The sequence below is a fragment of the Monodelphis domestica genome, chromosome 1, assembly GCF_027887165.1.
Source record: "Monodelphis domestica isolate mMonDom1 chromosome 1, mMonDom1.pri, whole genome shotgun sequence".
NCBI classification, from domain to species: Eukaryota; Metazoa; Chordata; class Mammalia; order Didelphimorphia; family Didelphidae; genus Monodelphis; species Monodelphis domestica.
The window spans coordinates 404,356,830-404,376,780 of NC_077227.1; positions in this window are offsets into that span (position 1 = coordinate 404,356,830).

Here is a 19,951-nt window from a genome sequence, read left to right on the forward strand (position 1 = left end):
TTCACTTCCACCCCAGTGCATTAGATTCCTCATGCTGGCCTTCTGTTATTTTGGGCTGAAAAATTATCTCACCTTTTATTCTTTTTTGTGGATTATGCTACTCTAGAATTCATTTTTTAGGCATTATATCATTCCTTTTTGGAGGGTAATTTGGTAGAAATCAGATGGGTCTCTGTACCTTTTCCACCATCTTGGCTCCACCCTGTGCCTGTTGAATCTTAATACTCCTGTTCTTTTCTGGAATTCCTTGCAAAGGGCTGTCAAGTATCCTAATTGGGAAACTCTAAAAAGGAAATAAATGAGCTCAAGGGAGACATGAGAATTCATGATTACTCTCCTTTGTGGGAAGAACATATGATCTGGAAGGAAAGGCAGGAAAATGAGCAAACAACAAAAAAAGAAACTCAACATAGAAAATTATTTTGGTTACAGAGTAGACTCAAACTTAGAAGAACACAAAAAAGTCAGTACTGCTGAATCCAAAATCTCCAAGAAGAATATGAATTTCTCTCAAATCCAAAAATAATTAATGGAGGAGGAAATCAAATAAGAGAGGTAGAAGAAAAATTGGAAAAGAAATGAGAGTGATACAGGAGTGTTACCTGTTTATAACACTCTTAGCACTTGAAGACTACAAGTCATGGGGAGTGTACCTCCTTCCTGAACAACACATTCTGCTTTTGGATAGCTCTGAGGGTCAGAAAAGTATTCCTCATGTAACCAAGTTTACCTCCATATGTGTGCCATGAGATGGCCATTGCTACACGGAGCTTCAATCTACCATCCCACAATTTATACTCTTTACTCCTAGTTCTTCCCTATGGGGCAACCTAATACCTCTTCCACATAACAACCCTTCAGGTATTCCTGAGAATAATTATATTCCTCTCTCCAATGCCCCAAGTCTTCTCTTCTTTTGGCTAAGCATTCAAAGTGCCCCCTCTGGTAGAATCTCCAGAAGCAATGGCTTTGACAGGCCGGCTAAACCTTGTGAGGGTAGCCATCAGGTCGTCGACCCCTGGTGAACCAGGGCTTTGCTCACCCAGCATGTGAAGACTGCTTCGGCAGAACAGGCGGAAGAAACCAATAAGAAGGTTCAACATCTGAGATGGCGATGCAGCAAAGCACTGTGGAGTGCTTAGGGCGTGTTGGAGCACAAAAGACAACACGGCCATCCAATGCAGCTGAGGAAGTCTCCAGGTGTAACGACTTTTCGTGCCACTGGACCCAGGCTTCCAACGCCGAGAGAGTGGGACTGTCTCTGTGCATCGACTTTTCTACTTAAATCTCTTTCATGCACAAGTGCCTTTGTGCACACTCATCTATACACCATACATGAAAATGCAACAAAGACAATCGTCATCCTCGGTTACCGAGAGACTACTACTAAACTAAACTAAACTATTTATCCTCCTCTGACTATGCCCTAGTTTTTGTTTTTTGTTTAAACAAACAACTTCACTTCCATCTTTTAAAAAATCCCATTGGTTCCAAGGCAGAAGAATAGTAAGGGCTAGGCAATGGGGGATAAGTGACTTGCCCGGGGTCACACAGCCAGGAAGTATCTGAGGCTAGATTTGAACTCAGGGCTACCTGTCTCCAGGCCTGGCTCTCTATCCACTAAGCCACTTAGCTGCCCTCTACACTTTAGTTTTTTAACATCCTTCTCAAATGTTTAATAAAGGGAGAAAAATGGGGAATGTCACTTGGGAGCTGACAGTTCCCTCCCTGGACCTAGGATTCACTTTGCTTTTGGACTCTCCTATTACAGATCAAGGCTGAATTTCAATACTTTTACACCAATTGGGAGTCATAGCCTTTGCAGTTTTATTTATCAGAGTGAAGATAATCAAAAGGTTGTGAAGTCTCCTACTTGGGAAAATCTAAAAACCTACGAATCCATGGCTACTCTCCTTTGGTGTAGAGAGAGCGAAGATGGTCTGTTTGGCAGTTATGGTTTTTTGATTTGAGTAGGCAAAAGGAAGCCCTCTGTGGCACTGACAGCTCAGTAGGCTCTCCTTTGGACCTAGCCACTCCTGCCTGTGGAAAGATCATTGCTGGAAGATTTAGAGTTTATAATAGAAATTCTAGAAAACCAGAGGTTTCTAGATAATATGAAAGTAGTAAAAATGAGCCCACTATTTTTATGTTGACTCTTTTCTTCTGAGATAAGAAAAAAACCCCAAATTCCACCACTTCTTTCTTTCCATTCACACAGGCAGCTGGATAGTTTAGACCTTCATTACCTCTTGCCTGTACTTCTTCAATAGCCCCCTAATTGGTCTCTGCAAAGTTTAGGTTTGGGGCTCCCAGGTAGTACAGTGGATAGAGGTGGGAGTCTGGAGAATCTGGATTCCCACCTGGACCCAGACACTTGCTAGTTGAGTGACCCTGGGAAAATCATTTAACCCTGTTTGCCTAGCTTTTCCCTTCTATTTTAGAGTTGTTACTAACAGAGAATGTAAGGGTTTTTTGTCTCTTTACACCCTTACCTTCTGTCCTAGAATTCGTTCTGAGGCAGAAGAGTAGTAAGGGCTAGGGAATTGGGGTTAAGTGACTTGTTAAGTCACACTGCTAGGAAGTATCTGAGGTCAAATTTGAACCCAGGATCTCCTGTCTCTAGGACTGGTTCTCTATCCATTGAGCCATCCAGCTGCCCGAGAAAGTAATAGTTTTCAAAAAAATAAAATACAATACAGTTCACATCTGATCATGACACTCCCCTACTCAAATCAAGTCCAGTGGCTCCCTATAAACTCTGAATAAATATAAATTACTCTAGTATTCTTTTTAAAGCAGTGGTGTCAAATGAAAAAAAAAACTAGGGGGGTGGCTAAACCTTATACAAATTTCCCTACTGACTTAGAAAACTACATATTAATATTACCTAGGTTCTATTGTATTTTTATTTATTTATTTCCCAATTACATTTTAATCTTGTTCAGGTTGCAATTGGGAATGTCCAGAGTGCTTGTTTGACACCTTTCATATAAAGCCTGTTAGCAATCAACTTCGCCCTAACTTTCTGAGCTTCTAGTTCTATTCTTTCTGAGCTTATTATATGTCACTCCTCCTCAGGTACTCTGTGTTCCAGTCAAACTGTTTCAGTCTCTTGGCTTTCTTTGTATTCTCAGTAATAAGTACAGAACCTAGCACATTAATCAGTACTTGCCAAAAGTGACTGACTGACCGTCTCTGTGCTTTTGCCCAGGCTGTTCCCTATGCCTGGAATGTACTCCCTCTTCACCTACCCCTTGGAATCCTAATTTAAAAAAAATAAATTAAATGTGATTTTCAGATAAAAACCACTTTCTCTCCCTCCCACCTTCCTTCCACCCTCCACTCCTTGAGAAAGCAAGAAAGCCTAGTGTTGTTACAAACATGCATAGTGTAAAGATGAAAATTAATATCCAGTACTCCAATTATTATGTAGTCTCTAGGGTTCAAGATTCTAAATCAACACAATAGTCAAGCAAATAAGTTCAGTAAAGGCTGCTTCTATACCAACTAAGGGACAGATAATAACAAGATCCCTGTGTCCTATGCCACCTTGCCTTCAGACCACATTTGGTAGCAGGACTCAGATGGAATCTCTTTCTCACAAAGGTCATAGACAGACAGGCTTTTTTTTTTTAACCCTCACCTTCTGTCTTGGAGTCAATACTGTATATTGGCTCCAAGGCAGAAGAGGGGTAAGGGCTAGGCAGTTGGGGTTAAGTGACTTGCCCAGGGCCACACAGCTGGGGAGTGTCTGAGGCCAGATTTGAACCCAGGACCTCCCATCTCTAGGCCTGGCTCACAATCCACTGAGCTACCCAGCTGCCCCCGACAGACAAGCTTTGAAGGCCCTGGCATTACACTTTTCTAGTTCTTGTCTCCCCTATGGACTTTGGCTTAACTGAACATAGATACTTACACAATTCCTATTACTGAGTTCTCCTTTTTTATTTTTATATTTCTACATCATAGAGTAGATAGAGAGCTAGCCAAGAACAACTAGGTTCAAGTGTTACCTTTGGCATACAATGGTTAGATGGTCCTGAGCAAGTCACTTATACTATAGGTCCGTGTTGGCAAACCTATGGCACCTATGCTGGGGCCTGCTGGATGAGGCTGCTCCCTTCCCCCTCTCCATGTGCCCAAGGACCCGCCCCTCTGCTCAGCAGCCCAATGGGAGTGCTTCCTCCCTCCCCTGTCTGGGGTATGGTGGGGGAGCTCACATGGAGTGTGAGGGTTGTAGTTTGGGCACTTGGTCTCTAAAAGGTTTGCCATCACTGCTCTAGGTCTAGAAGAACCCAGGGTCATACTCAGGATGTTGGAAGCAGAACTTGAATTCAGGACTTCTTGGTTTAGAGGTAAACTTTCTTTTGACTACAAACTGCCATCTGGCACACAGTCGTCATGTACTCTCTACTGTCTTCTCATTACTTATTTTAAAAAAACATACTTTCTGTCTTAGTAACAACTCTAAGACAGAAAGGCAAGGGTTAAGCAGAATGAGTTAAATGACTTGCCAAGGGTCATACAGCTAGGAATTGTCTGAGGGAAGATATGAACCCAGGTTTTCCTGACTCTGGGTCTATCATTCACTGTGCTTTCCAGTTGTGTTTTCCCCCATTACTCTTAATAATTAAATATACATAGCACTTGAGAGTTTACAATATACTTTTCTCATAATAACCTTGTGAGGTACTTTACACAGGTACTATTATACCTGTTTTACAGAAGCAGCTAGGATCACAGTGAATAAGGTATTAAATCTGGAGGTAAGAGAAATCTGAATTCAAATGCAGCTTTAAACACTTACTAGCTGTGTGACCCTGGGCAAGTCACTTAACCTCAGTCTCCCCATGTGTAAAATGGGAGAGATAATAGTAGCACTTGCCTCCCAGGGTTGGCATATGGATAAATGAGATATTTTTATAACACTTTGTAGATCTAAAAGCACAATGTAAGTTAGGATATATACACACACATATATATAGAAATAAAAATATACATGTATATAAAAATGAAGTATTATTATAAGGAATCCAGAATGAGACTCAGAAGAGTGAAATAATTGCATGATGTGATAGAAAAAGATCATTGAATTTATAGAGAGATCTGTCTTTGCCTCTTATTATTTGTGTGACCTTGACCAAGTCACTTAACTTACCTCCCTGGAGCCTCAGTTTCTTCAACTTCAAAATAAGAGATGAGACTAGATGATATCAAGGATCCCTTCTCAATCGAATTCCTATTGTCCTATTCCAAAACTTGGACCCAAGTCTCCTGCTCTAAATTATCCTTGCCATTGCTTCACTGATCAGTCCCCAAGAGGCAGGAAAGCCTGATGGCTAGGAAGACAAATGATGTAAAAACATCCAGAGATAAGGAACCCTACTGGGGTACCCTGAGCAAAAAGAGGGCCCTTTCCCTCCTTGCTGTCTGGAAGATGCCTTATTACCAGTCTACAGTGGCTACAGCTGGGAAAAGGCTGCCAGACAGGTGGCAATGACCTTATAGAACCTATTTGAATTAGGATGGAGGAGACTGGGAGGCCAGAGAAGACGAAGGAGGGAGGGAGGGAGGGAGGCAGGCAGGGAATCACCCTCCCGCCTGAGGAAGAAGAAAGGGGAGAGATCATTTTGCCATCAGTAGTGTCTTATTCTTTTTAAATGAACTCATTGGCTCGCTCTCTCCTCGCCTGACCCTCCCCTCAGCCTGTTTTCCCAGAGCTCATCTTTCACTTAGTTGTGTGATTCCCCCTGGGCCAGGCGAAGTCTGTTTCATTCCTCTTTTTCATTACACACTCGGCTGATCTGAGGGGGACAGGAGCCAGGCTTCCAGGAAGATGGTAATTAATAGACTTTCTACTCTCGTTGCCATGCAGGAAAGGGCCCTCTCCAGCTCCAGTTGATTAGCCGTGAATGACACATTTAGGGAGGGGGTCCCCTGCTGACGTCTCTTCTTCCAGGCAGGCAGCGGGTGGGGGGTGTTGGCTGGAACTCGCCTGTTCTAGTGAGGTAGCCCCTGGGCTATAGTGCTGTTGGTCTGTGAGGTCAGGAGAAAGGTATTGTCTCCAATAATTAGCACGTATACAGCCATTAAAGGCTTGGAAATTGATTAACAAATATTAGCTCACATTCTTTGCAACTGCTCCATGAAGTAGGTGCGTTATTCTTCCCATTTTAGAGATAAGGAAACTGAAGCTGAGAGGTTGACATGCCCAAGGTCACACAACTAGTGTCTCTAAGGCTGAATCTGAACTTGGGGCTTCCTGATGCCAAGCCCACAACTCTATCCATTGAGAAACCAGCAGCTCTACTGTAGTCTGATTGCAGGGCTTACAAGGACAGTCTCACCACTTTCCATTTCCTTGGACATAACACGGTAAGCAGAGATATGCTACAGCGCAAAAAGCATGGAAAGGCCTCCTTAGCTGAAAACACTTTAGTATAAGACATGCGAATGACTATACATCTGATGTGTGATTTAGAAGAACGGGCCACTGGATTTCAACTCAGAGAAGCTGAGATGATTATTTAAAAATTTTATATTTATATTTTAATATATTTATATATTTATATATATATTTATATATATTTTTGCTATATATTTTATATATAGCAAATTTATATAAATTTATATAAATATATAGCAAAATTTATATAAATATATAGCAATATATATAATATATATATTGCTATATATTTATATATATAGCAATTTAAGTTGCTATACATAAAGCAAATTACTTTAATATGTTATTAAATTTTATTAATCAACAAGAGTTTAAGCACCTACTATGTGCCAGGAATTATACAAGGCACTTGTGATACAAAGCTAAAGAATGAAACAATTCCTACTCTCTAAGAGCTTATATTCTCATGGAGGAACTTCCTTCCTTCCTTCCTTCCTTCCTTCCTTCCTTTCTTTCTTTCTTTCTTTCTTTCTTTCTTTCTTTCTTTCTTTCTTTCTTTCTTTCTTTCTTTCTTTCTTTCTTTCTTTCTTTCTTTCTTTCTTTCTTTCTTTCTTTCTTTCTTTCTTCCTTCCTTCCTTCCTTCCTTCCTTCCTTCCTTCCTTCCTTCCTTCCTTCCTTCCTTCCTTCCTTCCTTTCTTCCCTTCTGTCTGTCTGTCTGTCTGTCTGTCTTCTTTCCTTGAGAAGAATAAATTTAAGATGAAGGGAAGTTTGTTGCCTATGGAACTGGAATACCAGTGGGCTGGGGTGGAATTAGGATAAAACTTTGGGATAGAGAGTTGAAGGGGATAAGAATGAGAAATCAGATAGTATGGGGTGGTTGAGTGGGGTTTAGATGACAATCTGTAGGAATTCAGAGTCACTGGGATATGAAGGTTCATCACTTGGTGGAGGGGCACCACTCCTTTACCTACAATAGACAGGTACACCAGGAAATAGGAGGCCTGTCATTGAATGGAAGGTTATTCTTCTATTCACCAGAGGATCTCTGCATCCCAGTTGGGAGAGTGGACTGGCAGCAGGGAGTGGAAGATGTTTTGTGTTGGCTAGTTGCTTTGGGCCAGAAAGAAGATGTGTAGCCTGGCCCCAAGCAGACATCCAGCAGGAGATGGAAGACTCTGGGCATTAATGAACCCATCATTTGAGGTCTTCTCATCTGGGGAAAATATGAGAAGGCAGCAGGAAGTGGTAGATTCCCTCTGCAGACAGAAGACCTCAGCCTGGCCTCAAGCAGTCTTTCCTCAGAGAAAGGCTCTGTATCCTAGATAAATTTATTGTTATGCAATATAACAAGCAGACAAATAAGGCACATGAACACAGAATATGACAATATAAAGAAAGAGTTTTGTCCCCCCATGTAAGAAACTCAATCCAGCCCAAGGGTGAGAGAGACTGGTTAGGGATAGAACACATTCCCAACTGGGAGTTCAGGTGGCAAGATTATATACTCTCAGAATGGATTTGCTTGAGAATAGGCAATTGGTGCCAGATGAAGGAAAGGACATTCCTAATTAGACTCTGATGCGATGGAAAAATTAAAGGAGTTCCCTATCCATATTAAGCTTGGACAAAGCTCAAGAAGAGTTTCTGTTGATGGAAAAATTAAGGAGTTTTTCATCCATATCAAGCTTGGAAGAAGCTCAAGAAGAGTTTCTATCTCAGGACCACAAACTGATGGAAAGATCTAATATTAACTAAGGCAGCAGAAAGAGAATGACTCAAGGTTCTTGGAGCAAATCAAGAGTTTATCCTATCAAAAAAGTCAAGCCTTAATTGAAAAAATAATAAAAAAAGAAAGCAAAAAACAAAATGTTAAGCCTTATCTGCTTGCTACAGAATTAACAGCAGATAAGGACAAACTGTTTTGCTTCTCCATGTTTATGATTAGGACCACTTAGCCTAAGTGACTCCATATGAGTCCTATTACTATAATGACATCAAAATACAACCAAACAATAACATTAAACAAATATCTCAATATAAAATAAACCCATCATAGTGGGACAATATAATAACTGTACCTTTTATATAAGTTAGGTGGTGAGATATTCCTTAAAAGGTATTGAAAACATCCTCAGGATTTGATGGCCTGAAGAGACTAATGGTTTAGGCAATTGACATCATTTCGTGGTTGCCTGAGTAAAAAATTAAAAAAAAAAAAACAGATATCAAGATCTCTAGGGGATGTTTGATGCTTAACTGGCAGAACATGATGGGCAAGTCTGAGGCAGGATAGCTTTGCTCAGTTAAATTAATTTGGGTTATCTTTAATGCATAACCTTGTTGAATATAAATTTCTTGCTATGACTCAGTAAATCTCCTTTTGTTAACTTTTGAATGACCTACCAGTGTCCCGTTTCATTCAAATATTGAACATAAACTATCAAGGAATTGACTTGAGTCAAACTCAGCTCAGAGCATCCACAAAATTCATCAGCCTTTCTGAAAATTATCAACAAATTCCATCATGAAAGTAGAGAAAGCAATCCATTCAAAATAACTACAGAATGTATAAAATATATTTCAAGTATAGCTACCAAACCATGCAGTCTTGGTTATGTGAATATGATTACAAAATTCTCATTACAGAAATAAAGATTAACCTTGACAATTGTACAGATATTAATTCCTAATGGTGAGGCTATGGCAATATAATAAAATGACAATACTACCTGAGTCAAATTACAAATTTAGTACCATAACAAGATACCAAATAAATGGTTAATTTGTAGAATAAGACACAATAATAACAAAATTCAGATTATAAAAATTAAATTTAATAATGTCAAATAATTAAAAATATTATATTTTCAGAAATTTATTAATGATCATTAGAAATAAAGGAATAAAAAGGTAACAAAATAAAAAAAAACACATGCCCATGGTGAATCAGCCTGTTCAAAATCCTTGCTTACTATCACAGTCACCAATAGGAAGCAAAGAGCCCCAGGACCAGCAATGCCACTGACTAATATCCCCTGTCTACAGGAAGTACATAACAACAGGAAGTCAGTGGACTCCCAGGAAATGAAGTTTTTAGGGTAACAGATTTCCAATTATACATTCACTCCTGAGATCCGGTGGAAGAGTGGTCTCTCCAATGGATCTTGTAAACATAACCAACTTTTAAACTATAATAATTTGGGTATAAAAGGGAAAAGTACAAAATCAATGATTTCTAGGTGCATTGACAAAAGGCCAGTTAGGGGGAAGTCCCTTTTGGCAAGAGTATACATACAAAACAAACACATTCAACCCGACACAGTTCCTGTAGACAGAGGGATAAATTCAGTGGGTGTTCCTGGTCTGGGCTTTTTGCTTCCTGTCAGCGACCATGGTGGTTGTAAGTGGGGATTTTTAACAGGTTGATTAGCCATGGGCACATGGTTTTGTTACCTTTTTTATTCCTTTATTTCTAATGATAATTAATAAATCTCTTTTAAACATAATATTTTAATTATTATACATTAATTTTAATTTTTACAAGATAGAGCAAAAAGTTATGAATCTCAATGAAAAAATTGTTAAGGGAGTCCTAGCAATACCAAATATTATACTATATGACAAAGCAGTGAGCATAAAAACTATTTGGTGCTGGGTTAAACACATTAGTTATCCAGAAATAATATAAAATAGCAGGATAGTGTTCAAGAGTTCAAAGTTCTATAACTACTAGAGTAAGGATTCACTCTTCAGTAGTAGTTGCTAGGAAATGAAAAGAAATCTGGTGCAAATTAAATTTAGACCAACATTTTATACCATATATACAACAAATAAGCTTTAAATGGACATATGATGTAAATATAAAATATTATATCATAAATAAATTAGAGAAGTAGGAAAGGGAATTACTTTTATAATTATGGATAGGGGAAGAGTTCTTGATATAACATGGGACAGAGAGGATCACAGGAAATAAAGTGGACAATTTTGATTAAAATGGAAAAAGTTTTCTACTAATAAAATTAATAGTTAGAATTTGAAGGGAAATAGGTAACTAGGAGGAAAATCCTGCAGAAAATTTCTCTGATTAAGATCTCATATTCAAAGTATATAAGGAAATGATTCAAATATAAAAGAACGAAAGCCATTCTCTACTAAATAAATGTCCAAAAGATATGAAAGACAATCTTCAAAGAAAGAAATTTAGCAACAATCATATGAAACAATCATATGAAAAAATGTTCCAAATTACTAAGTTAGAGAAATGCAAATTTAAAATATTCTGAGGTTCTCTCTCACATATTAGATTAGCAAAGATATAAAAAAAACAAAATGACAATTGTTGGAGAAGCTATGGAAGAACAGGCACATGAACATTAACACACTTGGTAGAAAGTAATTTTCAATGAAACTCAAAAGTTCATCAAATTACGTATATTATTTGACCAAATATGTCACTACTAAAGAGATCAAAGGAAAAAGGAAAAGCCACCATAATCTATAGAGCAGCATCTTTTATAGCAACAAAAAATAAAAGGGGAGGGGGAACAAAATACGCTTTCATCTATTAGGCAATGACTGAACAAATTATGGCTATTGATGTAATGGAGTGTTATCTTCCCATAAGAAATGTCTAAAGGGAGAGATTCAGAGAAACCTGAGAAGACTTTTGGAAACTAATGCATAGTGAAAAGAACAGAAACAGGAGAATAATATATATACTGACTACAATATCATAAAGTAAAACTGTGAAAGTACTTTTTTCCCCCTTTCAGCGATGTTTTATTTTTCCCAATTACATGTAAAAACAATCTTGGGCATTCATTTTCTAACATTTTGAGTTCCAAATTCTCTCCCTCCCACTCACCTCTCCCCTCCCCTTCCCTGACATGATAAGCAACTTGATATTGCTTTTACATGTGTGATCCTACAAAACACATTTCCAAATTCATGTTTTTGAAGAAGACATAAAAAAATCTATAAATAAAATAGTGAAAAATGGTATGTTTCAATCTGCATTCAGACTCCATCAATTCTTTCTCTGGAGGCATAAGGTATTTTTTTTTATCAAGAGTCCTTTGGGATTGTCTTGAGTCACTGTATTGCTGAGAATAGATAAGTCATTCACCAACTGTGGAAGTCTTTTTTTTTTTAACTCTTGCCTTCTGTCTTAGAATAGATTCAAAGGCAGAAGAAGAGTAAGGCTAGGCAATTGGAGTTAAGTGACTTGCCCAGAGTCACACAGCTAGGAAAAATGTGAAAGTCTTAAGAATTATGTTCAACACAGGGACCAATCACATCTCCATAAGACTTATGATGAACCTTGCTTCCTACTATTTGACATAGTTGATATATTAGAGGTACAGAATGTGATACATTTTTAGATGTGGTCAGTAGGTGAATTTATTTGGATCGACCATACTTTGTTTGTTACAAGAGAGAGAAGAAATTAGAAGGGGATTGGGAGGGTAATGAAAGTGATATTTAAAAAGAAGAGGAGACTTCCGGTCAAGATGGCGGCTTAGAGAAAGCTAAAGTTCAGATCTCCAGAAACCCTTCCCTACTGAACTCAAACTATATGCTCCTAAGGCACCAAAATTCAAAACAAACAACAGCATAGACCCCGGGAATCCTCCTCCTGGACCTGGACCTGAATCAAAAGGTACAGCCCCCCCAAAAGCCAGAACAGGAGATCACTTGGACCTAAGGTGTAGGCAGAAGGAAGATCCCAGGACCCATCCCCCCAACCCAGAGCTCTGAGTCCGAGGCAGCAGAGGGAACCTCAGAGCCTCAGGGCCGGCTATTCTGAAGGCCACATCCTAAAAACAACCTGACCCAGTCGCCGGGGCACCCAGACAGCAAGGAAACAGAAAGAGACGGGGGAGCCTGCAGCCCCCTGGCTGGATCCTTCCATCCAAGTCTCAAGGTCCCTGCCTCAAAGCATACTCAGTTCAACCCAGAGAAAATTAATCTTATCAGGAGCCCTTGGAGCTCCAGGAAGCTGCGGCCCCTCCCCCATCAGAGTGCTGGCTCTCCTGGCCAGCTAAGGCACAGAAACAAACATCTCGAGGAAAGGGCTGAGCCAGGCTCAGAGTGTGGAAGTAAGGCAACAGAGAAGCATCGGGAGGGAATTGAGGAGAGCAGTAACAGGGAAACACCAACAATTCCTGACTTCCCTGGGAAGACAGAACAACAACTGCAGAGAACAGACAATCTGCCTAGGGCTAAAACCTCTGAACACCAGACAGAGATAAGAAAAGCTAGTCCTCCCCACTCAGATAGAGATGGCAAACTCCACAGAAGCACAAAAGCCCCAAAATTCCAAGAAAAACAAGAAGGGGGTGGCTTTGGACACATTTTATGGAGGAAAAATACAAAATACAGAGGAGATAGAAGAGGAAACACAAGCAAATGCTCTGAAACCTTCCAAAGGAAATGGAAACTCTCCACAAACCCATGAAGAATTTTAATCAGAAAGGATCAAAAAGATGGAAGCTTTCTGGGAGGAAAAGTGGGAAATAATGCAAAAGAAATTCACACATCTACAAAACCGGTGTGACCAAACTGAAAAGGAAAAACAGGCTTTAAAGGTCAGAATTAGGCAACTCGAAGACAATGAGCAGGTGAAAGAGCAAGAATCAATAAAGCAAAGCCAAAAGATCAAGAAATTAGAAGAGAACATAAAATATCTCACTGACAAGGTGACAGACTTGGAAAATAGAGGAAGAAGAGATAATTTAAGAATAATTGGACTTCCAGAAAAGCCAGAAATAAACACCAATTTCAACATCGTGATACAAGATATAATCAAAGAAAATTGCCCAGAGATTCTAGAACAAGGGGGCAATACAGCCACTGACAGAGCTCACAGAACACCCTCTACACTAAATCCCCAAAAGACAACTCCCAGGAATGTAATTGCCAAATTCCAAAGCTTTCAAACAAAAGAAAAAATCCTACAAGAAGCCAGAAAAAGACAATTTAGATATAAAGGAATGCCAATCAGGGTCACACAAGACCTTGCAAGTTCTACTCTGAATGATCGTAAGGCATGGAACATGATTTTCAGAAAGGCAAGAGAGCTTGGTCTTCAACCAAGAATCAGCTATCCAGCAAAACTGACTATATACTTCCAAGGGAAAGTATGGGCATTCAACAAAATAGAAGATTTCCAACTTTTTGCAAAGAAAAGACCAGAGCTCTGTGGAAAGTTCGATATCGAAAAACAAAGAGCATGGAATACCTGAAAAGGTAAATATGAAGGAAAGGGAAAAGGAGAAAAATGTTATTTTTCTTTTACCCAAACTCTCTTCTATAAGGACTACATTTATATCAATCTATGTATACTAACATGTGGGGAAAATGTAATGTGTAAATAGGGGGTAAAGAAAGACCAAATAGAAAAATCTTTCTCACACAAAGATTCACACAGGAAGGGGAGGGGAAGAAAACTCCTATAAGAAGGAGAGGAAGAGAGTTTTTACTTAAACCTTACTCTCAGGGAAATCAACTCTGAGAGGGAAGAACATCCAGATCCATTGGGATCATGAATTCTATCTTACCCAACAAGGGAAGGGAGAAGGGAAAACCAAGGGGGGAGGGGGAGAGGGAAAACAAAAAGGGAGGGAAGAAGAGGGGGGAGGGGGAGGGAACAAAAAGGGAGGGGCTAGAAAGGGAAACATATCAAAGGAGGGGACAAGGGGGACTGATTTAAAGTAAATCACTGGACTAAAAGGTAGAGCTGAAGAAGAAAGGTTAGAATTAGGGAAGGATATCAAAATGCCAGGGAGTCCACCAGTGACCGTCATAACTTTGAACATGAATGGGATGAACTCACCCATAAAATGTAGATGAATAGCAGAATGGATTAGAATCCAAAACCCTACCATATGTTGTCTTCAAGAAACACACATGAGGCGGGTAGACACCCATAAGGTCAGAATTAAAGGATGGAGTAAGACCTTCTGGGCCTCAACTGACAGAAAGAAGGCAGGAGTGGCAATCATGATATATGATAAATCCAAAGCAAAAATAGACCTGATCAAAAGGGATAGGGAAGGTAATTATATTTTGTTAAAAGGGACTTTAGTTAATGAGGAGATATCACTAATCAACATGTATGCACCAAATAATATAGCACCCAAGTTTTTAATGGAGAAACTAGGAGAATTGAAGGAAGAAATAGACAGTAAAACCATATTAGTGGGAGACTTAAACGAACCATTATCAAATTTAGATAAATCAAATAAAAAAATAAATAAGAAAGAGGTAAAAGAAGTGAATGAAATCTTAGAAAAATTAGAATTAATAGACATATGGAGAAAAATAAATAGGGATAAAAAGGAATACACCTTCTTCTCAACACCACATGGAACATTCACAAAGATTGACCATACATTAGGTCACAGAAACATAGCACACAAATGCAGAAAAGCAGAAATAATAAATGCAGCCTTTTCAGATCTCAAGGCAATAAAAATAATGATCAGTAATGGTACATGGAAAACCAAATCAAAAACTAATTGGAAATTAAACAACATGATACTCCAAAATCGTTTAGTTAGAGAAGAAATCATAGAAACAATTAATAATTTCACCGAAGAAAATGACAATGGCGAGACATCCTTTTAAACCTTTTGGGATGCAGCCAAAGCGGTAATCAGAGGTAAATTCATATCCCTGAATGCTTATATTAACAAACTAGGGAGAGCAGAGATCAATCAATTGGAAATGCAAATAAAAAAACTCAAAAGCGATCAAATTAAAACCCCCCAGCAGAAAACCAAACTAGAAATCCTAAAAATTAAGGGAGAAATTAATAAAATAGAAAGTGATAGAACTATTGATTTAATAAATAAGACAAGAAGCTGGTACTTTGAAAAAACAAACAAAATAGACAAAGTACTGGTCAATCTAATTAAAAAAAGGAAAGAAGAAAAGCAAATTAACAGCATCAAAGACGAAAAGGGGGACATCACCTCCAATGAAGAGGAAATTAAGGCAATCATTAAAAATTACTTTGCCCAATTATATGGCAATAAATACACCAATTTAGGTGGTATGGTTGAATATATACAAAAATACAAACTGCCTAGACTAACAGAAGAAGAAATAGAATTCTTAAATAATCCCATATCAGAAAATGAAATCCAACAGGCCATCAAAGAACTCCTTAAGAAAAAATCCCCAGGGCCAGATGGATTCACCAGTGAATTCTATCAAACATTCAGAGAACAGTTAATCCCAATACTATACAAACTATTTGACATAATAAGCAAAGAGGGAGTTCTACCAAACTCCTTTTATGACACAAACATGGTACTGATTCCAAAACCAGGCAAGTCAAAAACAGAGAAAGAAAACTATAGACCAATCTCCCTAATGAATATAGATGCAAAAATCTTAAATAGGATACTAGCAAAAAGACTCCAGCAAGTGATCAGAGGGATCATTCACCATGATTAAGTAGGATTTATACCAGGGATGCAGGGCTGGTTCAATATTAGGAAAACTATCCACATAATTGACCACATCAACAAGCAAACCAGCAAGAACCACATGATTATCTCAATAGATGCAGAAAAAGCCTTTGATAAACTACAACACCCATTCCTATTAAAAACACTAGAAAGCATAGGAATAGAAGGGTCATTCCTAAAAATAATAAACAGTATATATCTAAAACCATCAGCTAATATCATTTGCAATGGGGATAAACTAGATGCATTCCCAATAAGATCAGGAGTGAAACAAGGATGCCCATTATCACCTCTAGTATTTGACATTGTACTAGAAACACTAGTAGTAGCAATTAGAGAAGAAAATGAAATTGAAGGCATCAAAATAGGCAAGGAGGAGACCAAGCTCTCACTCTTTGCAGATGACATGATGGTCTACTTAAAGAATCCTAGAGATTCAACCAAAAAGCTAATTGAAATAATCAACAACTTTAGCAAAGTTGCAGGATACAAAATAAACCCACATAAGTCATCAGCATTTCTATATATCTCCAACACAGCTCAGCAGCAAAAACTAGAAAGAGAAATCCCATTCAAAATCACCTTAGATAAAATAAAATACCTAGGAATCTATCTCCCGAGACAAACACAGGAACTATATGAACACAACTACAAAACACTCTCCACACAACTAAAACTAGACTTGAGCAATTGGAAAAACATTAACTACTCATGGATAGGATGAGCCAATATAATAAAAATGACCATCCTACCCAAACTTATTTATCTATTTATTTCCATACCCATGGAATTCCCAAAATATTTCTTTACTGATTTAGAAAAAACCATAACAAAGTTCATTTGGAATAACAAATGATCAAGGATATCCAGGGAAATAATGAAAAAAAAAACACTAATAATGGGGGCCTTGCAGTCCCAGACCTTAAACTATATTACAAAGCAGCAGTCATCAAAACAATTTGGTACTGGATAAGAGATAGAAAGGAGGATCAATGGAATAGACTGGGGGCTAGAGACCTCAGCAAGACAGTATACGATAAACCCAAAGATAATCCCAAAGATTTTTGGGACAAAAATCCACTATTCGATAAAAACTGCTGGGAAAATTGGAAGACAGTGTGGGAGAGATTAGGAATTGATCAACACCTCACACCCTACACCAAGATAAATTCAAAATGGGTGACTCACATGAACATAAAGAAGGAAACCATAAGTAAATTGGGTAAACACAGAATAGTATACATGTCAGACCTTTGGGAGGGGAAAGACTTTAAAACCAAGCAAGACATAGAAAGAGTCACAAAATGTAAAATAAATAATTTTGACTACATCAAATTAAAAAGCTTTTGTACAAACAAAACCAATGTAACTAAAATCAGAAGAGAAACAAAAAATTGGGAAAAAATCTTCATAAAAACCTCTGACAAAGGTTTAATTACTCAATTTTATAAAGAGCTAAATCTATTGTACAAAAATCCAAGCCATTCTCCAATTGATAAATGGGCAAGGGACATGGATAGGCAGTTTTCAGATAAAGAAATCAAAACTATTAATAAGCACATTAAGAAGTGTTCTTAATCTCTTATAATCAGAGAGATGCAAATCAAAACAACTCTGAGGTATCACCTCACACCTAGCAGATTGGCTAACATGATAGCAAAGGAAAGTAATGAATGCTGGAGGGGATGTGGCAAAGTAGGGACATTAATTCATTGCTGGTGGAGTTGTGAACTGATCCAACCATTCTGGAGGGCAATTTGGAACTATGCCCAAAGGACGATAAAAGAATGTCTACCCTTTGATCCAGCCATAGCACTGCTGGGTTTGTACCCCAAAGAGATAATGGACAAAAAGACTTGTACAAAAATATTCATAGCTGCGCTCTGTGTGGTGGCCAAAAATTGGAAAACGAGGGGATGCCCTTCAATTGGGGAATGGCTGAACAATTTGTGGTATATGTTGGTGATGGAATACTATTGTGCAAAAAGGAGTAATAAAGTGGAGGAATTTCACGGAGACTGGAAAGACCTCCAGGAAGTGATGCAGAGCGAGAGGAGCAGAACCAGGAGAACATTGTACACAGAGACTAATACACTGTGGTATAATAGAACGTAATGGACTTCTCCATTAGTAGCGGTGTAATGTCCCTGAACAATCTGCAGGGATCTAGGAGAAAAACACTATTCATAAGCAGAGGACAAACTGTGGGAGTAGAAACACCGAGGAAAAGCATCTACCCAACTACAGTGGTTGAGGGGACATGATAGAGGAGAGACTCTAAACAAACACTCTAATGCAAATACTAACAACATGACAATGGGTTCGAATCAAGAACACATGTGATACCCAGTGGAATCAGGCATCAGCTATGGGGGGGTGGAGGGGGGAGGAAAAGAAAATGATCTCTGTCTTTAACGAATAATGCTTGGAAATGATCAAATAAAATATTATTTAAAAAAAAGAAGAGGAAAAGAAGAAAAAGAGCATAAATGGATCATTTAAATTAAATGGTGACATAAATAATCAGGACAATGGTAATGTTGGAAATGCTGTGTTAAATTTGAAATGTACAAAAATTACCTAGCTATTATTGTATGTAATGGAGATTCAGAGTTTCATATGTAATTTTCTTTTGTATTCTTTTCTGTAAAGGGAAATGTTTATATTTGTTGATGTTTGTTTAACTCATAATAATAAAATAATGTTTTAAAAGAAAGAAATAATAAAATAAAGATCCGTATTGTATTGGCCAAATCTAACAATAAAATATATAAGGCATTCTTCACTAGCGGTTTTCTGCCTCTGATAAAAAGAGGGAGGAATGTTTCATTATTTGTTGTGAAGAATATCTTTTTTTTTCACTTAAAATTATAAACTTAACAAACATGTACCTTCCAATATACAGAAAAAGAACAGAAGAAGAGGATTGAATAAAAAATAAATTGGGAAAAATATGAAATTCCATAATAGACAATTCATTCAAATACATAATATACAAAATATGCAATATACATTTTATACATATTACACTTTTTTCCTTCTGCTTTATTTCCTTAAAATTGTATTCTGAACATAACAAACAACAAATAAAGTGACAGTTTCATAAACATAAAACTGAAAAAGAGGATTATACATGAAACTGCAAATCTCAATTATGCATACCTCACTTTTCTTTTAAAATATACAATAGGGAGCAGTTAAGAGGCTCAGTGGATTGAGAGGCAGGCCTAGAGAAGGGAGTTTCTGAATTCAAATCTGGCCTCAGACACTTCCTAGCTGTATGACCCTGAGCAACTAAGCCCCCACTGCCTAGCCTTTACCCCTCTTTTGCCTTGGAACCAATCCACAGTATTGGTTCTAAGATGGAAGGTAGAGTTTTTAAAATAACATAAAATATATAATAAACTTGACATGTGAATTTTATATCTTTTCTGTAATTCTTTTAGGTCTTCCTACTCGTTAACATTTTTTAAAAGGTTTAACTGATTCTCTTTTCTTCTTTCTTCCTCTTCTTACCATTTCCGAAACTGAAAAACAAAACCTTTGAAACAAAGTCAAATAAAACAAATTCCCATTTTGGCCTTTACTGAAAATATATGTCTTATTCTGCATCTCACGTCTGTCATCTCTCTGTTGGGAAGTAGATAGTAGCCTTCATAATTAGTCCTCTAGAATCATGGTTGGTCATTATGTTGATAAGAGTTCTTAAGCCTTTCAAAGTTGTTATTACAGTGTTGCTGTTATTGTATAAATTTTTTCCTAGTTCTGCTTACTTCATTCTGTCTCATTTCATATAAGTCTTCCCAAGTTTCTCTGAATATATTCCTTTACTCATTTCTTATGGTACAATTGTATTCCATTATATTAGTATACCATCACATTCAAGTACTCTCTAGCTGATGGATACTTTCTTAGTTTCTAGTTCTTTACCACTACAAAAAAAGAGTTGCTATAATTTTTTTTGGTATATATAGGTCCTTTAAGTCTTTCTTTGATCTCTTTGAAGTGTAGGCCTAGTAGTGCTGTTGCTGAGTGAAAATGAATGCATAATTTGATGATTTGGAGG